This window comes from Rattus norvegicus, chromosome X (genome assembly GCF_036323735.1).
Source record: "Rattus norvegicus strain BN/NHsdMcwi chromosome X, GRCr8, whole genome shotgun sequence".
Taxonomy (NCBI): Eukaryota; Metazoa; Chordata; class Mammalia; order Rodentia; family Muridae; genus Rattus; species Rattus norvegicus.
Window position 1 is genome coordinate 140,059,707 of NC_086039.1, and position 5,722 is coordinate 140,065,428.

At 46.8% G+C, this 5,722-nt stretch overlaps 1 pseudogene; it reads left to right on the forward strand.

Moving 5' to 3' along the window:
- The first annotated feature begins 2,534 nt into the window (after window positions 1-2,534).
- Hsp90ab1-ps15 (heat shock protein 90 alpha family class B member 1, pseudogene 15) lies at window positions 2,535-5,440 on the forward strand (annotated as a pseudogene).
- Window positions 5,441-5,722: the final 282 nt, after the last annotated feature.

Genomic DNA, 5,722 nt, shown 5'->3' on the forward strand with positions numbered 1-5,722 from the left:
GGGCCTGTGTCTTGAGTTCACCAGGCAGCTTTCTTGCAGCAGAAAATTTGGTCTTACCTGTGGTCCCGAGGCTCAGGTTTGCTCGTGGGGTGCTGCCCAGGGGCTCTCTGCAGCGGCAGCAACCAGGAAGACCTGTGCCGCCCCTTCCGGGAGCTTCAGTGCTCCAGGGTTCCAGATGGTCTTTGGCTTTTTCCTCTGGCGTCCGAGATGTGTGTGCAGGGAGCAGTCTCTTCTGGTTTCCCAGGCTTGTCTGCCTCTCTGAAGGTTTAGCTCTCCCTCCCACGGGATTTGGCTGCAGAGAACTGTTTATCCGGTCTGTTTCCTTCAGGTTCCTGCGGTGTCTCTGGCAGGGGTCCTGCCGCTCCTGGGCCCTCCCCCACGGGAGCCCAGAGGCCTTATACAGTTTCCTTTTGGGCCAGGGATGTGGGCAGGGGTGAGCAGTGTTGGTGGTCTCTTCCGCTCTGCAGCCTCAGGAGTGCCCACCTGACCAGGCGTTTGGGTCTCTCTCTCACCGGGTCTGGGAGCTGAGAGCTGCTGCGGGCCGGGATCCGCGGGTGTGGGACTTCCCCACTGGCCCTACTATTAAGTTGTATTTAAACAGCATTTGTTTATTTGTTTATTTAAGCAGCATTGATGCTTATTAAGCAAAGGCCTTTAGAGATTGGAGAGATGGCTCAGTGGTTATGAGCACTGACTGCTCTCCCAGAGGTCCCGAGTTCAAATCCCAGCAACCACAGGGGGCTCACAACCATCTGTAATAGGATTTTGGTGTGATTGAAAATAGGTAGATTGTACTCACATACATAAAATAAATAAATCTTAAAAAAGCAAAAGGCTTCTTTTTTTATTGAGTATTTCTTATATACATTTCGAGTGTTATTCCCTTTCCTGGTTTCTGGGCAAACATCCCCCTAATCCCTCCCCCTCCCCTTCTTCATGGGTGTTCACCTCCCCATCCTCTCCCCATTGCTGCCCTCCCCCCAACAATCTAGTTCACTGGGGGTTCAGTCTTATCAGGACCCAGGGCTTCCCCTTCCACTGGTGCTCTTACTAGGATATTCATTGCTACCTATGAGGTCAGAGTCCACGGTAAGTCCATGTATAGTCTTTAGGTAGTGGCTTAGTCCCTGGAAGCTCTGGTTGCTTGGCATTGTTGTACATATGGGGTCTCGAACCGCTTCAAGCTCTTCCAGTTCTTTCTCTGATTCCTTCAACGGGGGTCCTATTCTCAGTTCAGTGGTTTGCTGCTGGCATTCGCCTCTGTGTTTGCTGTATTCTGGCTGTGTCTCTCAGGAGAGATCTACATCCAGCTCCTGACGGCCTGCACTTCTTTGCTTCATCCATCTTGTCTAATTGGATGGCTTTATATTTGTGGGCCACATGTGGGGCAGGCTCTGAATGGGTGTTCCTTCTGTGTCTGTTTTAATCTTTGCCTCTCTATTCCCTGCCACGGGTATTCTTATTCCCCTTAAAAGAAGGAGTGAAGCATTCACATTTTGATCATCCCTCTTGAGTTTCATTTGTTCTAGGCATCTATGGTAATTCAAGCATTTGGGCTAATAGCCACTTATCAATGAGTGCATACCATGTGTGTTTCTCTGTGATTGGGTTACCTCACTTAGGATGATATTTTCCAGTTCCAACCATTTGCCTACGAATTTCATAATGTCATTGTTTTTGATAGCTGAGTAATATTCCATTGTGTAGATATACCACATTTTCTGTATCCATTCCTCTGTTGAAGGGCATCTGGGTTCTTTCCAGCTTCTGGCTATTATAAATAAGGCTGCGATGAACATAGTGGAGCACATGTCTTCTTTATATGTTGGGGCATCTTGTGCCCAAGAGAGGTATAGCTGGATCCTCAGGTAGTTCAATGTCCAATTTTCTGAGAAACCTCCAGACTGATTTCCAGAATGGTTGTACCAGTCTGCAATCCCACCAACAATGGAGGAGTGTTCCTCTTTCTCCGAATCCTTGCCTGCATGTGCTGACATCTGAATTTTTGATCTTAGCCATTCTCACTGGTGTGAGGTGAAATCTCAGGGTTGTTTTGATTTGCATTTCCCTTATGACTAAAGATGTTGAACATTTCTTTAGGTGTTTCTCAGCCATTCGGCATTCCTCAGCTGTGAATTCTTTGTTTAGCTCTGTACCCCATTTTTTAATAGGGTTATTTGTCTCCCTGCGGTCTAACTTCTTGAGTTCTTTGTATATTCTGGATATAAGGCCTCTATCTGTTGTAGGATTGGTAAAGATCTTTTCCCAATCTGTTGGTTGCCGTTTTGTCCTAACCACAGTGTCCTTTGCCTTACAGAAGCTAGCAAAAGGCTTTTAATGAAGGTCTAAACATGAGCAGTAAGAAAGGGGATGAGATGTTATCAAAGGACATCAGTAACTGCTTAGAGTGGGCACTGGCTTTATAGAAGTGAGCCCTGCTCTTGAGTCACCAGCGCGCAGCCTAGGCTTGCTGTGCGAGTCGGACGTGTTCTGGGCCCACCAGCTCTGTACTATTCTTTAGCTTTCTCATCAAGATGCCTGAGGAAGTGCACCATGGAGAGGAAGAGGTGGAGATGTTTGCCTTTCAGGTAGAAATTGCCCAGCTCATGTCCCTAATCATCAACACTTCCTTTTTTTTTTCTTTTCTTTTTTTTATTAACTTAAGTATTTCTTATTTACATTTTGAGTGTTATTCCCTTTCCCGGTTTCTGGGCAAACATCCCCCTAATCCCTTCCCCTCCCCTTCTTTATGGGTGTTCCCCTCCCCATCCTCCCCCCATTTCCGCCCTCCCCCCAACAATCTAGTTCACTGGGGGTTCAGTCTTGGCAGGACCAAGGGCTTCCCCTTCCACTGCTGCTCTTACTAGGATATTCATTGCTACCTATGAGGTCAGAGTCCAGGGTCAGTCCATGTATAGTCTTTAGGTAGTGGCTTAGTCCCTGGAAGCTCTGGTTGCTTGGCATTGTTGTACATATGGGGTCTCGAGCCCCTTCGAGCTCTCCCAGTCCTTTCTCTGATTCCTTCAACGGGGGTCCTATTCTCAGTTCAGTGGTTTGCTGCTGGCATTCGCCTCTGTATTTGCTGTATTCTGGCTGTGTCTCTCAGGAGAGATCTACATCCGGCTCCTGTCTGCCTGCACTTCTTTGCTTCATCCATCTTGTCTAATTGGGTGGCTGTATATGTATGGGCCACATGTGGGGCAGGCTCTGAATGGGTGTTCCTTCTGTCTCTGTTTTAATCTTTGCCTCTCTCTTCCCTGCCAAGGGTATTCTTGTTCCCCTTTTAAAGAAGGAGTGAAGCATTCACATTTTGATCATCCACTCAAGCAAGGAGATTTTCCTTTAGGAGTTGCTCTCTAATGCTTCTGATGCCCTGGACAAGATTCGGTATGAGAGCCTGACAGACCCTTCCAAGTTGGACAGAGGGAGTGCACGCTGACTTTGGTGGACACAGGCATTGGCATGACCAAGGCTGACCTCATAAATAACTTGGGAACCATTGATAAGTCTGGTACAAAGGCTTTCATGGAGGCTCTCCAGGCTGGTGCAGACATCTGCATGATTGGGCAGTTTGGTGTCTGATTCTACTCTGCCTATCTGGTGGCAGAGAAAATGGTTGTGATCACAAAGCACAACAATGATGAGCACTATGCCTGGGAGTCTTCTGCTGGTGGATCCTTTACCATTTGCGCAGACCATGGTGAGCCCATTGGCCGGGGTACCAAAGTGATCCTCCACCTCAAAGAAGACCAGACAGAGTACTTAGAGGAGAGGAGGGTCAAGGAAGTGGTGAAGAAATACTCGCAGTTCACAGGCTACCCCATCACCCTCTATCTGGAGAAGGAACGAGAGGAGATCAGTGATGATGAGGCAGAGGAAGAGAAAGGGGAGAAGGAGGAGGAAGATAAGAGGATGAGGAGAAGCCTAAGATTGAGGATGTGGGATCTGACAAGGAGGATGAAGAGTGACAAAGATAAGAAAAAGAAAACAAAGATGATGAAGGAGAAGTACATTGACCAGGAAGAGCTGAATAAGACGAAGTCTATCTGGACCAGAAATCCAGATGACATCACTCAAGAGGAATACAGTGAATTCTATAAGAGCCTCACCAATGACTGGGAAGACCACTTGGCAGTCAAGCACTTCCCTGTAGAAGGGCAGTTGGAATTCAGGGCATTGCTCTTCATTCCCTGATGAGCTCCCTTTGACCTCTTTGAGAACAACAAGAAGACGAACAACATGAAATTCTATGTCCATCATGTGTTAATCATGTACAGCTGTGATGAGCTGATATCTGAGTACCTCAATTTCATCCATGGTGTGGTTGACTCTGAGGACCTCCCCCTGAACATCTCCCGAGAAATGCTCCAGCAGAGAAAGATCCTAAAAGTCATTCATGAGAACATTGTGAAGAAGTGCCTTACAAAGAGAACTACAAGAAATTTTATGAGGTGTTGTCCAAGAATCCATGAGGATTCCACTAACCATCGCTTGTCTCTCTGAGGTTCTTAGCTATCAGTCTGGAGAGGAGATGACTTCCCTGTCAGAGTATGTGTCTCGCATGAAGGAGACACAGAAGTCCATCTACTATATCACTGGTGAGAGCAAAGAGCAAGTGGCCAACTCCTTTGTAGAGTGTGTGGGGAAACGGGGCTTTGAGGTGGTGTACATGACTGAGCCCATTGATGAGCACTGTGTGCAGCAGCTCAAGGAATCCAATGACGAGAGCCTGGTCTCAGTGACGAAGGAGGGCCTGGAGCTACCAGAGGACGAGGGAGAGAAGAAGAAAATGGAGGAGAGCAAGACAAAGTTTGAGAATCTCTGCAAGCTCATGAAGGAGATCTTGGACAAGAAGGTTGAAAAGTGACTATCTCCAATAGGCTTGTGTCTTCACCCTGCTGCATTGTGACAAGCACCTATGAGTGTGGAGTGGAACATGAGGGCCCAGGCACTGCGAGACAACTCTACAGTGGGCTACATGATGGCCAACAAACACCTAGAAATCAACCCTGACCATCCCATTGTGGAGACCCTGCGTCAGAAGGCTGAGGCAGATGAAAACAAAACTATCAAGGACCTGATGGTACTGCTGTTTGAAACTGATCTGCTCTCCTCTGGCTTCTCACTTGAGGACCCCCAAACCCACTCCAACCGCATCTACCGCATGATTAAACTAGGACTGGGCATTGATAAAGATGAGGTCACTGCAGAAGGGCCCAGCACTACTGTTCCTGAGATCCCACCAATGGAGTGTGATGAAGTTGCTTCTTGCATGGAAGAAGTGGATTAAAGGCTCCTGGGAAGCCAATGCCCTCTGTATAGTATCCCTGTGACTCCCCCAACAGCCTTGACTGGCCCTGACCCACCTGGCTCTCTGCTCATGTCTACAAGAATCTCTTCTATTTTGTCCTTGTGCCTTAAGGCAGGAAGAACCCCTCCCACAGAAATAGCAGATTGGGTGTTGTGTTTTGTGTTTGTTTGTTTTATTTTGTTCTGAAATTAAAATTATGCAAAATAGAGAAGATGCAGTTTAAAATAAAAGAAGTGAGTCCTATCTAAATGACGTAGCAATAGTCATATATTATATTGGTGGCTTTTAAAGTTACATTTTCAAAGGGTTTAAAAATTAAAAGTGTTTGGGTGTACAAATTTTATCCAAAGAACTTTCCTTTAGTAAATGAGATTAGACAGTGGCTATGAGGGCATTAAACATTAAGGTTTA